This window comes from Cupressus sempervirens, chromosome 2 (genome assembly GCF_028749045.1).
Source record: "Cupressus sempervirens isolate cs-2001-9-10 chromosome 2, ASM2874904v1, whole genome shotgun sequence".
Lineage (NCBI taxonomy): Eukaryota > Viridiplantae > Streptophyta > Pinopsida > Cupressales > Cupressaceae > Cupressus > Cupressus sempervirens.
Window position 1 is genome coordinate 307,408,213 of NC_143119.1, and position 18,479 is coordinate 307,426,691.

An 18,479-nucleotide genomic window follows, 5' to 3' on the forward strand; every position below is an offset into this window, starting at 1 on the left:
TATAACTTTGTTTGTCATAGATGACAACATAGTAAGACTGACAAAGCAGTAGACTAAGATCTATGCATTAAGGGCATCACATTCTATATCTAACCATGCATAGTTAATAGCATATACTACAACATGTATTTGACATGTGGTCAAGTGCGCAGAACCTGAATCGATAGTGTACGAAAGATATTGATGATTTACTAAGAACTGCAAGAAAAAAGAGCATTGGGAAAATAGTTTTTGTTGTCTGATCAATATAACATATTGTACTTAGAATTAAGGGTTGCATAATAAATTGGAGAAAGTACATTGACCACTAATGATTTCAGCAAGTGTGTAGGTACGAAAGTCATATGTGTGGAAGTTTGGAAACAACTGTGAGCTAACAGCATTAATTAAATGTGTATTTCATTTAATTAAATATGGATCCAACTCTAATGAATGTTAAGTATATAGAGCCAACTCAAATGATTAATAATTGAGTATAGATAAAGGAAAGATGTATTCTAAAAGAAAGGTATGTGATTAAGAAGCAGAGAAGACTTGCTAATTGTGAAGTAGAAGAGCAAAGTATTCTGCTAATGTGTGTAAGTGACCTTAAGGGTTACTATTGATTTCTAGATCTATTTGTATGGTTTGAAGGTGAAGGAGTCTAATGTACTAGACAGAGAAAGAGAAAAGAGATTGTTCCACATCTGCTATTCTGAAAGGAATAGTACCGAGATAAATTGGGCAGTGGGTTCGTTGATCTGATCCTGAAGTTGTTTGGACAATGGGTTCAGCTACCTTCTTCAACTCCTAACAGGGTTGGAAACTCCTAATAGGGATTCAAAGTCTCCTAATAGGGACTCTTTGTACTAAGCATTGTAACAAACTCCTAACAGGGTCTATCCTCTAACAAGGAATATTTAGATTAGTACATTATTTTGTGGGCATCATTCCCACAAGGGTTTTCCCTCTGATCAAGGGTTTTCATAGTCAACATATCTAGTGTATATGTGTATGTGCATTTCTTTAGTATTTTTGTTAAAGTAACAATTGTTTAAATTTGATACATAATTGATTCACCCCCCCCCCCCCGCCCCCAAAGTTAAATTAGTGAACTATTACTTCTAACAATATCGATGCAGAAACTTCATGGTACAGAACAGAGCAAGTCAACAAATTGAGTTGTACAACTTAAAGAAATATTTTTATTATTAAGTCTTGATGAGCCAACTCTAAGGATGATATGTAAGCCAACTAGGGAAGGATTTATTAATATGATTGATGTAAGTAAAGAACTTCATTTGAAAAGTTAGATGTAATTTTATGTGATGTGATGTGATGTGATATAATATGATAATGTGAAATATGATGCAAGTTGATATATGTGTAGTTACTCCTTGTTTATGGCATTGAGCGAATAGGAGTTAAGACTATCTACAGTCTACTAAAGGCTTGTATCAAGAGCTGACAATTAGAAGAATTGCAAAGTACAGCAAGTGATCTAGTATTGTATGTTTATCGATTCTTTTAAAGAACTTAATTGTATAGTTGCATGTTAGAGAAGTGGGCTCTTCTTGCACACATTTGTATATGATCCACCAACTCCTAATAGGGTTGAGGCTTCTAACAAGGCCTAGTCTCCTAATAGGGACTCAAGACACTATACATTCTTCATAGACTCCTAACAGGGTCAATATCCTTAACTAGATTCTTTATATAGTGAATCATCTTGTGGGTTTCATCCCCACAAAGGTTTTCCCTTGGCAAAGGTTTCCCTAGTTAACAAAATATGGTGTTATGAGCTCTCTTTATGTATGGTTGTTTATATTATTCTACATTATTGGTTTACTTTCTTATGCATGTGGAAAAGTAATTAATAATATCCAGTTGTGGGCAAAAAGATTGAAAATACTGATTCACTCCCCCCTCAATATTATCTATTTCTATTAATTGGTATCAGAGCTTAGTTATTTAGAAGAGGCTTAATAGCTTGAATAAAATCCCTATGGATATGGAATAGCTGAAGAAGAATCTTGAAGAAGATCTTGATCAAATTGATTTCCTTGCTGATGAAAGAGATGGCCTAAAGGATAGATATGAAGATGCAAAAGCTTATATTGGTAAACTAAAGGACAAGATAGATAACCTAAAGTAAAAAGGACCTAGTGAGAAGACTAGTGATGATGATATTGAAGATCTAAAGAAAGAAAATCAGATTTTGAAACATGAGTTAAAAATAGTAGAACTTAAGTTAAGTCTTGAGAAAAATGGAGGTAAGAATTATTCTAAAATAAAATCTGAAAATGTAGATCTAAGATCCCAATTAAGCAAAGTAACATCTGAATTAGAATATATCAAGTTGGAACATGCAAAATTAGAGAAATACAATACTATTTTGAAAGATGAACTGGTGCAAACTAAATAGCGACTTAAGAAATTGAATACCAAGAATGAAAATATTGAAGAACAAATGTTAGTACAAAGACCTAGTTATGATAAGACTATACTTGGATTTTTTCTTGGACAATCCACCAAGAAATATATTGAGAGAAAAGAACATGATCCTCTTGAAGTCAAGAAAGATCTAAACATGAGCAAATCTAATGATATATCCAAAGACAAAGAGAATGTTATTCACTCTAAGAAATCTAAGGAATCTCATGTTAAATGCTTTACATGTAATGAACTTGAACATATTGCAGATGATTGCAAAGGTAATTTTTTTAAACCTATTTCAAATTTTTATTGTTATAATTGTCATGGATATGGATATTATGGAATGGATTATAAAAAACCTAAGTTTGATCATGATAATGCAAATAGTAGAATGTTTAGGAACACTAACCGTGTAAGTAACAGAACAAGATATCACAGCAATGAAAGTGGAGAAAGAAGACAAATTGTTTGTTATAGATGTAATAATCTTGGACACATTGCAAGGAATTGTAAAGCAACTGACAACTAGTAAAATGAACAAAGAAGGAATGTACCTATATGTTAGTTATGTAATAACTTTGGACACACAACAAAGTTTTGTAGAATGGATAAAAGAAACCTAAACAAGAGGAACAATAGAAGAAATAATAACATTCTAAAGGAAGAAATGAAGGAGTAGATAGAAGATTTCAAGGAAATATTTGTAAAGGAAAATGAACCTAGAAGTTCTCATACAAGTCTGGAAGAAGTACATCCTAATGCACCTAATAAGATAGTAAAGTCACTTATTGTCTATGACTCATCCTACCTAAATGAAGCATTCTCAATAAGATAGCATGTCAACTAAATGAAAACTGATGTTAGAAAGAATACCACAAGTTGTGCAGTTAGCAGTATATACTAGATACTAAGAGAAGTCTACAGTAAAGTGCACATTGCTTGATATGACTAGTATGAGGTTATGCGAAAAATAATCTCTTTATTACATAAGAGACAGTATTTTAAATTTGTCACAAATATGCATTTAATGTGAAGTACAGCTTGTAAAAGATTTAAAGAATGCAAATTGATTTACGAGCATCATTTGCTTGTGTGAAATATTAAATACAATATTGAAGAGTGGTTTGATAGCTATTTGAAGTATTGAAGAAGCTTGCAGATATGTGTGATTGCTGAAAGCCCTAAATGTGAAGTTGAGATATTTTTACAAATTTGTCGAGCATATTTTTAGTAAAATTAGTAATGGCAACACAAGAAGTGTTTGATATCAGTGATAGACCTAGATATACCTTCAAGAAACACCAATTTATTTCTCTTCTTGATGATCCCATTGGAGAATTTTTGCAAGTACCAAAAAATGTTCTTCATATTGAGGACATAAGGAGTTATATTCACTATAAGATAGAAAGCATAGGATATATTGAGATCCATAAAGAATTGCAGAAAATGTGCAATGATGATTTATCGTTGAAACCAAAATATGCATACCTAGAACAACTTAACCTAGTTAAGTATATATTCTATACGAACTTTGAAAACCACGAGTGGACAAGAATTATTTTGAGAAAACTTCATGATGACCTTCTATGGTTAGGAGATTCACTTATATGCATTGATAATGACCTAATTCACAAGGTCACTGATTTGAGCAATAAGGGATACAATCCTATGAACATAAAGAATGTGTGTAGAATAGTTGAAACAAATCTCAACTCAGGACTTGATGGTAGAAACATGAAGATTAACACCATTCAAGATGATGGAGTAAGACTCCTTAGTAAAATTTTGGGTTATAAATTAAACCATGGATCTAGGTTAGATTCAGTACCAGCCAAATTTCTTTACACAACTTATGTGATGACAATAAAGGGTAAAAAAGTTAATCTATGTGATATTATCTGAACTCGATTGTTGGATAACATAACAAAGATCAAAAATTCTAAGAGCATAGTCTTTAGGTTTGAATCCCTATTGACTCATATATTCTTCTATGTAGCAAAGAAGTTTGTTGGTATTTCAAAATGGGATGGAAGTGAGTGCACAATGCAAATTATCACTCTAGTTTATAGATCTAAATCAGAAACAATCAAGGACAATGATATTGATAGAATGATGAAATCATTCTAAGCTGAAATGAAGCAGAGATATAGGATACCACTTGTGATGATAGAAAAATATAAGGATGAACTGCATTTCATGGTAGAAATGGATTTCACATGCATGGGGGTATTATTTTCTCAACTAAAGTTAATTGAACCTATGGGTTATGAAATGAGCACTAAACTAATTGAAGGCTATGAACAAATAATTCTACATTCTAAAGTAGATTTTGGATGCCCCAGATGGGGTACATATATTGAAAAGATGAAAGAGGTTCAAACAAATCTAATGGATAAGGACATCAAGAAAAAGGTAGATAAAGTAATTGTTTCTATCTTAAGAGGATAAGGGACATCTAGGAAAGAATTTGAAGAGGTGAAAGAGATAGCCTTGGAGATGAAGGCTAGTGGACAAATAATTCTACATTCTAAAGTAGATTCTGGATGCCCCAGATGGGGTACATATATTGAAAATATGAAAGAGGTTCAAACAAATCTAATGGATAAGGACATCAAGAAAAAGGTAGATAAAGTAACTATTTCTATCTTAAGAGGATAAGGGACATCTAGGAAAGAATTTGAAGAGGTGGAAGAGATAGCCTTGGAGATTAAGGCTAGTGGTTAAACTGAACTACTAACTCCTACACCTACTGCAATGGATAGACCTACTATAGAGGTCCCGGTTGCACAAACAAGTGTGCAAGCACCTGCAATGCCATATGCAGTAGTTATGCAGTAGCAACACTTGAGGAACCAAAAGAAAATAGAGGAAGCATTAGTTGCCAAGAAAGTCTACAAGATTTGAGAAAAAAAAACCTATGTATATCCCTCTATTGAGAAGAGAGTTAAGAAAACAACAAGTGGATTGAGTAAGAGGAGGAAAACCTTGCAGATTAGTTCCTAGGAATCTGAAGAAGAGACTAGTGATAGACTAGTAAAGCCTGTAGAATAGGAAGTAAAGACTTCAACAGGAAGGAAAGCATGGAAAGTTAAGGTAGTAAATCTTAATATGAAAATTATTAATGACAAAAAAATTTCACAATTGAATAAGTATTATGACTTGTACAATAATATGGATAGGAGACAGCTAGACAATGTTGTAGTTAGAAATATGATTCTGAAAGATAAAAATTTTGATAGCATAAAAGGTCAAATCCTTGAATATTTGTTTAATAGATTGAGAAACAAAAAGAGTAGAGTATTTGAGGAAGAAAAATAAATAAGGATAAATATGGTGAAAAAAATATGTATAGTAAACAATGAAGAAGAGTTAAAGGAAATTTTGAAAGGTATAGCATCCTTGTTGAGGAATAAGAAGAGATCCATTCTTCTAATGGGAGGAAATTATGAAGAAGTAAATATGGAAACTGAAAAGGCAATAGTCACATACATGTCTACTTTGCCTAAGGAGACTGAGAAGAGTGCACAGTCAAGGGAGACAAGCCCTACTATGGCAGCAATCAATCCTTCTCACAGATCTGAGCAACTAGTTGAAGCTTCAATTCCAAGTGATTCACCACACATTATCATTGGTAGTGAATCGATGCAATTAGATAACATTAATGTAACAGTGGATAGAACTAAAGATCCATTCAAATATTTTGACTCTGACATTGTTGGCAATATTGTTGACTACAGTAGCTCTACTAATGAAGAGGAAGAGCTGGAGCAAAAGAAAGAAGATGTATCTTTTGAGAATAAAATTTAAGTTGTGTCAACCAGCACTGAGGTAGCTACTACAAGTGTGCCCATAGCCACAGTAATAGTAAAACCCTCTACACTACCTACACAAGCAGAAATGGTCACCATAGTAGTACAGTCAAATGATGATGATGAAGGACAAAACCTCATATCTTCTTTAAGTTAATTCCTTGAAAAGAAGAAATTAGTTAAGTCAATTGAGAAGACTTAACCTTCAGTTTTGGACAGATTAGAAAAGATAGTAAGTTCTATGGATGCATTTGCAAACATTCAGTAGAGAGCAGCAATTTTGTGTAAAACTTTTGACAGTAAGTTTACAACGCTTACCAATGTTGCTACAGTGCAAGCACAAACTAAGCATGATGCTAATCTTCTTAATACTATGTGTACAAATATAAGGAATGATATAGAAACATTAAATATATGTATTAAGGTATTGAGGCAGAGTATGGAGGAAGGGAAGCACATATATGCTAAGTGCAACTTGGCATATCTTCACCTTCACAGTTTTGATGAATAGATCAAAGGAAAGATAACTAAGCTATAGACGCTTACTAATAACTTTTGGTAATAAAATCATAATTTAGAGAACTTTGAGCATACAATGGAAGCAATTCATGAATAGCATCCAAGATATACAAGCAGAAAAAGAGAAAGCCCTAAAAAGATTTACACTTTTGAGAGACCATTTATCCCTACAGATTAATTATTACAGAATAAATTGGAGGAATGCTTGGTAGCCAAAACCACATATGACAAGTTTGTGGCTATAGACTTGAATGTAGCAAAGTTAGCTATGTATACCCTATGTGTGCTAATAAGTGTGTCAAATACACTAAAAGACAGTTGGAAGAAACACCTTGAACAGTTGAAGACTGACTTTAGTGATTTTTTTCTAGACTTTGATACAGCTTTCAGATTTTGACAAGATTTTTCCTTTGTTGACACCTTTTCCATTAATGTCAAAGGGGGAGAAAAAAGGAAAATTTTAATTGTAAGTTGTATAGCTGTATTTTAAAGTATAGTAGTAAGCTCTTCTTCAAGAAAGCTTTGTAATTGGAGTTATAAGGGATGTAATCTTTTTTATATAATCTTTCTAAGATATACTATGTTATGTATGTTTATTATTTATTTTGATTGGTATGACAGCATTTTTTGGGGAACGTAGCCAATTTTCCCAAAATTTTGCCATCAATGCCAAAGGGGGAGATTGTTGGCCATATGACCAATCAGTCAAATAAGATGAGATATGTGGTTATCATTTATGGCAACATATTTTTTATAGTATAGTTATGATTATTTGTGATGGAAAATTTTCTAAGTATTGGACAATGTTACAATAGCAAGATGAGATCTATTGATAGAAAAATATTCTCTTGCACGGTTGATTATAGATGTATGACATCATCCTGATGATGTATACTAGTGTGCATGTTTGTACAGACAACCAAGTTCAAGTTATGAATGAAATATCGATGCAGAAGCTTCACAGTATAGAATAGAGAAAGTCAACAAATTGTGTTGTATGAATTAAAGAAATATTTTGATTATTAAGTCTTGATGAGCTGACTCTAAGGATGATATGTGACCTGACTAAGGAAGGATTTATTAATATGATTGATATAAGTAAAGAAATTCATTTGAAAAGTTAGATGTAATATTATGTGATGTGATGTGATGTGATGTGACATGATATGATAATGTGAGATATGATGCAAGTTGATATATGCATAGTTACTCCTTGTTTATGACATTGAGCGCACTAGAGGGAAGATTTTCTACAGTCTACTAAAGGCTTGTATGAAGAACTGACAATCAAAAAAATTGTGAAGTATAGCAAGTGATCCAGTATTGTATGTATATATATTCTTTTGAAGAACTTAATTGTATAGTTGCATGTTAGGGCAGTGGGCTCATCTTGCACACATTAATATATGATCCACCAACTCCTAAAAGGGTGGAGGCTTCTAACAAGGCCTAGTCCCCTAACAAGGACTCCAAACACTATACATTCTTCATAGACTCCTAACAAGGTCAATAACCTTAGCCAGATTCTTTATATAGTGAATTATCTTATGGGGTTCATCCCCACTGAGGTTTTCCCTTGGCTAGGGTTTTCCTAGTTAACAAAATATGGTGTTATATGCTATCTTTATATATGGTTTTCCCTTGGCATGGGAGAGGGTGGGATAGGGAAAGGGAGGGAGAGAGAGGGAGGAAGGAAGAAAGGGAGAGGGAGAGAGAGAGAGAGAGAGAGAGAGAGAGAGAGAGAGAGTGAGAGAGAGAGAGAGAGTAGGGGATGGGAGAGGGTGTGATATATATATATATATAGAGAGAGAGAGAGAGAAAGGGTGGGGTAGAGAGAGATTCAGGGAGGGACAGAGGGATAGAGGGAGGGATGGAGAGATAGAGGGAGGGGAGGAGAGAGGGAGAGAGAGAGAGTAGGGCATGAGAGAGAGAGAGAGTAGGGGATGGGGGAGAGAGAGATAGAGAGAGACTACAACATAAGAGAGGGTGAGATGGAGAGATAGAGAGATGGTGGGATAGAGAGAGAGAGGGGTTGGAATAGGGGGAGGGGGAGAGAGAGTAGGGGATGGGAGAGGGTGGGATATATATATAGAGAGAGAGTGTGGGGGAGGGAGGGAGGGAGAGAGAGAGAGAGAGAGAGAGAGAGAGAGAGAGAGAGTAGGGGATTGGAGAGATGGGGAGAGAGATAGAGATGGAGGGAGAAATGGAGAGAGAGAGAGAGAGAGAGAGTAGGGGATTAGAGAGATGGGGAGAGAGATAGAGATGGAGGGAGAAATGGAGAGAGAGAGAGAGAGAGAGAGAGAGAGTAGGGGATGGGATAAGGGGAAGGAGGGAGAGTGGGAGAGAGAGAGAGAGAGTAGGGTATGGGAGAGAGAGGCTAGGGGATGGGAGAGGGTGGGATAGGGGAAGAAAGAGTGAGAGAGAGAGAGAGAGGGAGACTCTCTCTCTCTCTGTATCCCACCCTCTCTATATATATCGTGGGATATATATAGAGAGAGTGTGGGAAAGCGAGAGTGGGGGAGAGGGAGAGGGAGAGGGAGAGGGAGGGAGGGAGGAACAGAGGGATGGAGGGAGGGAGAGAGAGAGAGAGAGAGAGAGAGAGAGAGAGAGAGAGAGTTCTATTGTTCTGCCAGAAAACATGAGTTTCATGTTGTTGGAAGTTAGAAAACACCAAATTCAATCATTCGATATACTATTTGAAGACTTTTTGAATATTATTTCATGCTATTTGAAGCTTTCAAATGCCAAATTCAATCATTGGATAAACTATTTGAAGGCTTTTTGAATATTCTTTCTATAGAAAAGGTTAGTGCAGTCCTTTTTAAATATTCTTTGTTACTATAAAGACAAATTTTATTATAATTTGACAAGTTGTTTAATATATAGTAAATTCATTGAAATTTGTAAGGTTTAATGTATTGTTATTTGGAAATGGTTAGAAATTTGAAAATTTGCTTAATATTTATTGTGTATTCATTGAAATAATTGTAATTTGTATATGTATTTGAATGATTTGTAATTTATAAATTGTAACTAATTTAGATGTTTGAATAATTTGACATATAGAAATCATCATCATACCAAGGAAGAAACCAAAAATACAAATAATGAAAGAGAGAGGTAGAGAGATTTGGCAATTAAAAGAGATAAAATGAAACTATTATGTGAACAAAGAAAAGTGCAATGTAATAATGAAGAATTGTCTTTCAAAAAGGAACACAAACCACTGATACAAAGAAATATAGAGGAAGAATTGAAAATACAAAGAGAACGAATGAGACTATTATGCTCAAGAAGACAATTGAATTGTGAAGCTACGCCATTTTCCAATGTTGTAGTAGTATCATCATCTCATGTTGAAGAGATGCTAATTTCTACATCTAACAATGTACACACTCCATCATGTCATGTTGAAGGCACAACATCAACATATCAAGTAGGTGATATTCCATCTTTTGCATCTTATTGCCCAAGGCACATCATCTTCAATTCAAGGTATACAAAACACTCTAATTTTGTTGATTTTAAAAATTTTGAGGGAGTGGAAGAGATTATAACATCTAGAATTTATTTTAGAAGACCAAAATACTTGATTGATATTGATACTAACATTTTGAAATCAATGCCTGAAAAAATTAGCAAGCATACTTGTCAAAGAAAAGTTAATGATATGTGGAGATTATTCTTTGAAGAATTAAATATTATAGGTTAATGCCAATTATTTGTTGAAATGATGATGAATTTGAAATGTAGGCCCATCACGAAGATTCTTGGGCTAAGAACAATGGATGATTCAAATGAAAAAAGCATTGTAAAGAATTTAATGAGTGCATATGACAAAGTGGGTTCTAAATCATGCACCAAAGATAGTAATATCACAAGATACATTCTTGCATTGACAATAGTAAGTTCCAAAATGAAGAAAGCTTGACTCGTGAGAAAGACAAGAAAAACATTGAAAATCAGTAGAGGTACTCTAAGGAGAGCCATGGTAAGGCATGAGAGATTGGAAGATCCAACAAAAATGAGTTATGGACATTTAGTGGTAGACTACCACGAAAGGGTAAAGAAATTAGTCAACCTTTGAAATCATTGATTGAAGATTTTTGGAAAAATAACATGTGTGTTTCCCATAATCAATGAGATTTTTTAAGGAGGATTGGTAGCTGAAATCATGATCCACATGCGACACATTTTTTGGTCTCAACTATGACACATTTTTTGGACTCAACTCAGACATATTTTTTTGCAAAATTTATTGGTATGTATCCTCAAATTCGAATAAGTCAAATATTTTTTGAGATGGGTAAACCTTTTTATGTGAAGATAAATCACACACGCACAACTTTTTGTAGGATACATATTGAATATTCTAATCATTTGATGTTTTCAAGCATATATGTGTGTTTTTGCACTCTTAAGTTTATTTTGCAAGATTATGACATGAATGACCCACCTAGATCTTCAAGGGAATTCATATCCAATATTTTATGTGAAATAGGGGATGGTCAACAATTTTTTAAGATGTCATGCTTGGATGGTATATGCTTATTTTGTGGTTCTTTGCCACTTTTATCAACTTGTGAATATATGGATGGTACACATGCAATTGGAAATAAAACAGTAGATTACAAAAAATATAAGACAATGACATATGCTCTAAAAGATGGGAAAGAGGTTTAAAGATGTGATTTAGTCATTAAAAAGATTTTAGTATATGAGTTCATGAAGATTTTTTGTGAAAAGACTATTTATGAGTATGCAAGGCATACATATAGAGCTCAATGGTTGGATTTGTAATTCAAGTTGTGTAAGGATATATTTCCAATGGATACCATTGTTTTAGTTGTAGAATTTGCAGAGAACTACACACTACAACCACAAAATGAAGTGTAAGCAAAGTATTATACTTCTCAACAGATTTCCATGTTTTTGCACATTCTATGGAGTTTGTACATGGTTGTTTACAACTATTTTATGGCGATTTGGCTAACAAGGACATACCATACCACCAACACATTATTTGGTCAGACAATTGCATATCTCAATTCAAGAATGCATGAATTTTCTATGGGTTGAGAAGGATGCACAGGTTGTCTAGAATTCAATATATGTGGAATTACACAGATTCTGGTCATGGAAAGGGAGAGCATGATGGTGCAGGTGCATGCATCAAAAGAGCCTTAGCTTGTGAAGAACTAAAGTACAAAGATGGACCAACATTGAGAGATGCAAAATCCCCCTTCTGGTGGTGTAACACTATAATGGGTCTAGGTAAGGAAGGTGAGTCTACGATTCACAAATTTTTTTAGTTGATAGATAATACTAACATTGCACCATATGAAGATTGTTGCACACTAACAGGATCAAGGTAGTTTCACTCTTTTACAAGCTCTTATGCAGGTTCATGGCATATCCACACATAAAAAAATAGAATGCTATTGTCTATCATGTGTAGAGAAAAATTGTGATGAGTGTGAGTTGATTGAATGGGTGGACAAATGAGATATATGGGTTCTGGACCCAACTGACATCTATCATCCCCCACAGACACTAGAAATAGTATTCATCTATTAATTTTGACCACTTGTCTGATATAATGCAACCTAGTAATATATATATCTTTGTAAATTATATATGTAACTTTATAACTTTTACCTAAGTATTTTTTGAATTAATGATCGCATTTTGTACATTTATCACTGTAGGTCATGTTTTTGTTGTTAATGCACCTAAAGACAATGAAGAAGGGACATATTATTATTTGTGTCATTGTGTCTAGGCCAAAAAAAGTGGATCACTCAGTTATAAATGGTGAAGGTTTAGAGTACCATACAGATACGGTGGTTGTAACCAGCACATGGCTTAGACGATATTCTATGAAGAACCCTAACTTGTTATTTGAGGATTGGAAAATAGAGAATAAGATTCTTCATTATTCAAACCTTGTTGTTGCATCAAATTTCCACTTGATAAAATATGGTGGAAGACCACATAATAAGATTCTTTGGAAGGTTCACAAATCAGACTACAAGGTAGTACTTGATAGATTAAAATGTATAAAAGATCCAATTGGTTCATTACATTAAATATAATTATAAAAACATGGAATCCTGAGATAAAATATTGTTAGGTTTTGGAAATTAAGGTATTGGGTTACCTAATAGGCCTAGGAATCCTAAAGAGAGTACTAGAATGGTCCTAGATGAACCCATTTGATCAAAAGATGTAAAGAGAAAAAATTGCTCAAAAGTTACAAATTTGCTTGAGCAACTTTTGCAATTTTTGCAAAAAGTTCAAAATGATAGTTTGGGAAGTTGTAACTACCCATGTTCAATTATTTGAGCATGGGGAAGCATATTTTGGAATGTTACTATTAGAATTCTTTAGAATAACTGAGAGGGGGGGTGAATCAGTTATCCAAGGTCTAAATGCCCTAATAATACTTTTTCACAAATTATAGTGAGTCCATTAAACCATTCATTCATCCAAGCTTAAAACACCCATCTTAGCAAGTTACAGTAAATCAACACGCAAGAATAAAACATGCAAGATTAACACATGACATAATGATTTACGTGGAAACCTAATTTGGGAAAAACCACCAGTAACATGCTACTCAATTCTCACTATTCTAAAGTGATGCCCTATTAAAGGCCTACCCTATTAAAGGCTTACAACACACTGTTAAATGTGACCTTGTTAAAGGATTTCACCATACTATTAGGAATGGGCCTAGTCAAAGGACTTTAGAACATTCAATTGGAATGTCACCTTGTTAAAGGATTTATAACATGGCTATTAAACCAACCTAAATCCATAGGATTTATACTAACTGTTACAATTTCTAGAGAGTAATAATAATGACCTTTTCATCTGATACAACTCACAACATATCTTGCAGATTTCATATCACACTTCAGTTCAATCCTTTGCTTGCATTTAATCACTGCGGCTCTGACAACTTGTCTTCCTCTCAAGCTTCATCTCCTTGAGTCTTCTTACTCATCATACTAATGCAATCATCCTTGTGGTCATCTATCAAAATAGAGTTTCTATGCTTTCTTCCCCCTTAGTACCTTCTTCAGCACTTCATTCTTTCCTGCTTGACCAACTACTTGTTTCATGACCTTATGACTCCTTAAATAGAAATCTAGAATACCTTTCCTGCTCAATTCTCCCTCTCCAACTTTAGGGTTTCAATAGATTAGGTAGGATACAATGTATCTGTCTCATATCTCATCTTTATCTAGAAACTTTCATCTAGAAAATATTTTACATAGAGTTTTGTGCCACCAGCTCATCATTCTTATCTTCTATCTAGTTCACAAAATTCTAGTTAACAACCTTGTCGGCTCAGATTTGGAAAATCTTTAACTTTCAAAATAATGCAGCAACTTGGCACTATTGATTTACTGATGCTCAGCTTCCTCTATGTTACTCGGCTCCTGTATTTTGCTCGACATCTGATCTTCACTCGACACTTGATCTTCGCTCGACACTTGAAGATCACTTGGCACACTTTAAAGGTGAACTTACTTGGCTTCAACTAAGAATTTGTTCGGCACTAACTAGCTTGCTCGGCACTCTCTTATGAACTTAGTTAGGCTTTACAAATGACTTAGCTAAACCTTACATCTTTGATGTGTTTTAGTGTGTCCATTCTCTATGTCTTAGAGTATGTCAACAATACACTATTTCATCAATGGCTTAGTTGATCCTTATACTTCATTACAACATCATAACTTCAACCTTTCTCTAGGTGTTCTATTTACATCTTATTGATTGCCACCTCCTTGTCAATCAACCAATTGATAGTATTTGGATTACCAAAGCAATTGTCATTCCTGCAAGTAGCAAGTTTGACATCAATGACAAAAAAATGATTGAAAACATTCTTTACCAGTTCCATTACTTCATTCATGATCTTATTCAATCATTTCCAACAGTTACAAGGCTTTTAGCATGGGAAAGCACTCAAATTCCTAGGTTGGTCAAGAGTTGCTCAATGAACCAAAAGTTGCCCAATCTATTAAAAGTTGTTAGGGATGGGAAAATAAGGTATTTAGTTACCTAATAGGTTCTAGGAATCTTAACTAGGGTCCTATAATAGTCTTAGATGGACCCATTTGACCAAAAGATGTAAAGAGCAAAAATTGCCCAAAAGTTGCTTGAGCAACTTTTGCAATTGGAGGTTTGGGAAATTGCAACTACACATGCTCGAGTATATGAGCATGGGAAACATATTTTTTAAGGTTAGAAGGTTTCCAGTCATATTTGACACTCAATTCCAACCAAGTTGCACTTTTGAGCAACTTTTACAACTTTTGCAATTTTGCACAAAAAGTGCAACTTTTGCAAAGTTCACTAGATTTCACTTCTAGGACTTAGAAAAGGTTCTAAATTATTGAAAAATAACTAAAAACACCTAATCCTATGATATCTTGACCAAAATCTCTAAAAGACCCAATTTTACCTAATTAGCAACTTTTGTTCATATCTTGCACAAAGTGGCCTAAGCATACATATCTCTCTCACTGTTTGTTGTGGGATCAAACTATCTACTCTATTAGCTCTGATTAGCTAGGTAAACCATAGTCCCAAGTGTTGTTTTTTGAAAATGTTGGAGGGTTTTTAATTATCCCAATGAGAATATGACATATCTAGGGGCAGCTAACTCCCATCTTTAACATATCAATTCAGACACCGGGCCAACTATAAGGCTAGACCCTTCTTCTACTTCAAGTTCTGCTAAACCTAAGCAGGTGGACCTGAGATTCAATCGATACCGTACTAGTGAAAAAACATATCCCTGAATCTATTAAGCAGATGAAAACCCTTATATCTCATAATGGCTTATGAAAAGACATAGATCTACAATAGCTAAATGTGAATCTATGAATCTCACAAGTTGAGTGCGGATTTATTCCTTTTAGCCTACTAAAAGACATGAAAAATTAAATTTATTTGAATAAAATATTTTGTGCAAATGACATTCATATTAGCTTGCATCTGATTTAGTGATCATTGCCTTATCCATTGAAACATAGAGTCATTACCAGCAGGATGACCTAACTTGTTTGCATTACAATCAAGTTTTTCAACTAAAATCCCCAAATCCAATTCTTATGCAATATCCCCTTTATACTCCTATAAACCCTATCAGAACGATGAAGGATTTACCTAACTTTTTGAGTCAGAAGCAACAAAAAATCTGATACACAACTCATCCAAGTTGCCTTAAATCAAATGAACCTTATCCATTTAATCACAAAGTTAATGACATATTAAGAATTAGGAGACAGAACAAGGAAACTCAGATAATTCATGTAAATCCCCTTTTATATTCATCCATGGAAAGACTAAATATATTAGACTAGTAAAAATAAAATGAAACTCGAGATACTTCACATAATCTAGCATCAATTTCTAGTATCTCAGAATAACAATACATGACATGAAATTAAAATTTGCACATAAATAGGTGTGTGGCCTTCACTGCTAGAGCTTAGCTCAATAGACAGGAAGTAAAACCATGAACAACCCTAGTTTCAATAGTAGAACACTAGAACCCTACTGGTAATAGCCAAAGCAAACTACCAACAACTATAAAAGAGAAGAAGGAAGAAAGATATAGGAGAAGAGCTCATTACTTAATCTGATCTGAACATGACATCTGTCCATTTGGAAAACCTTCTCAACAGGTCAAAAACAACTCTCTAATCTCTCCACTCAACTAGTGAATCAAATCTTCATAATTTGGCCCTCAACAACACAAAATATCTCAGATATTTGATGACAAGAATAACTAATTTTATGCCTAATTTTAACTCACAACAACAACAAAAATTAGTTAAAATATGAATTCTAGAAGCATGCAAACTTTTCCAAAATTCATTTTAGCCTCAAAAGACTCCAATATATTTTCCCCAACTGATTCTGACTTTCATAATGAATTCTACCCCTTTTACTGAGAATGCCCCTAAAATTACAAATATGCTTACAGAGCATGACCTGTGCAAAAACTAACCTTAAAAATGGAAAATTTGGATTCTCTCGGTTCTGGTAGTATATTGGAACACCTATTTTGGATAAAAAATGCCCAGGTTATGGTCATTTGAAAATTAGGAATCTGTTCATGGTCTCCATGGCATTTTGCAAAAATTTATCCCTTTTATATAGTTTAAACTATATTAAAGTTCAGATACTTATTTAAAGGATCTCTTGACTACATGTCAAACCAACCCTAAGAATATAAAAATGAATTTTACATTTGAAATCATTCATTTTTCTCTACCTTTTCAATTCAGATCAAACTTGGTTGATTGACCTCACCACGTGTCGTCTTCTGATTGGCTGCCTTGTTACTCTGTCAATGATCAGTCACTGCCCAGTCAACACCTACCTCATCATCTCCACCTCATCCCCACATGGCACTCCATTATTGGTCAAAACTTTCATCTACCTCATCAGTGCTATTGGGACTCACTGCCACGTGTCGTCACCACATCAACCCTTGCCATGTCACTATGGTGATTCCCGTGCATCTTTCATTTGGCAACATAATGACGACCACATGATCAGGACACGTGTCAACATCTGGTGACCTCTGAGATTTTCCCACCACATCATCGCTTAGTCATTTTATCTGCTACCACTTGGCACTGCTCAATTTGTTGTTGGATTGAAAGTGGGACCCACACTACTTTATTTACCTTTCGCCAGATTTTGAATTTTTTTGGCTAGTCGCTATGTCGCTAGCTAAAAATCCTTGGATTTTTCGGCTAGCAACATAGTAACTAGCCAAATTTTTTATTTTTTGGTGACTTTCTTCTTTTACGTTCAAGTTTAAAATTCTTGTCTGGCTTCCTCCAAATGTTTGACCACTGACACATTGGGCCCACACACGTGCTTCATTAGCTCACAAAAATTGTGTGTCTTTAAGACACCAACCATTATGTGTGATTTTGTATTTAAAGATTTCAGAAGTTCAACCCGCAACAAGTGTGGGACATTTGTTTTAACCTATTCTTCATCATGTTGTTATTAACATCCATATCATTACTGTCAAAGGCCTCATCAGGGGAAAATGCCTCTTCATTACTAACAATGAAGCTCATTTCTTGACATGGAATATTCTCTTCAATACCTTCATTACTAACAATAAGGCTCTCCTCTACACTCAAGTTATCATTGGTTTGAAATCACAAATTCCATGTATATTCTTTATGTGGGGACTTTGCCTCCTTGTCTTTATGAAAATTTAGGTAAAAGAAGAGGTGCAACTTCCTCACCATGTAACCAGGTTTGATGATATGCCTATCATACACACTTTCTGATAATTCAGTTCCTTTAGAATTGGATAGTAATTCACATTTAATCAGAAGATAATCAATTTTCAATGGTTAGGCTATCTTGTTATATGGCAATTCATTCAAATTGGTTCCCTCTAGTTTCTCACTCATCTTCTCACTAAAAAGCCATCAAATTATGGAAAATTGATCCAAATAATATGCCTTGCAGTTGTAAAATGTAATTCCATTTATGAATTATAATCAGAGAAAACAATCCCAAGTTATCAATCTGGTGCAATTAGACAGTACCCAAAGTGGGTCTGACTAAAAAAAATCATTTTTGAACAACTAAACCTTGAAACTGATCAATCAAACCCATCAAACTGATTAGAACCAAGTTTGACCATTGATCAATCAATTGAAACCCAGTTTACCATTGATC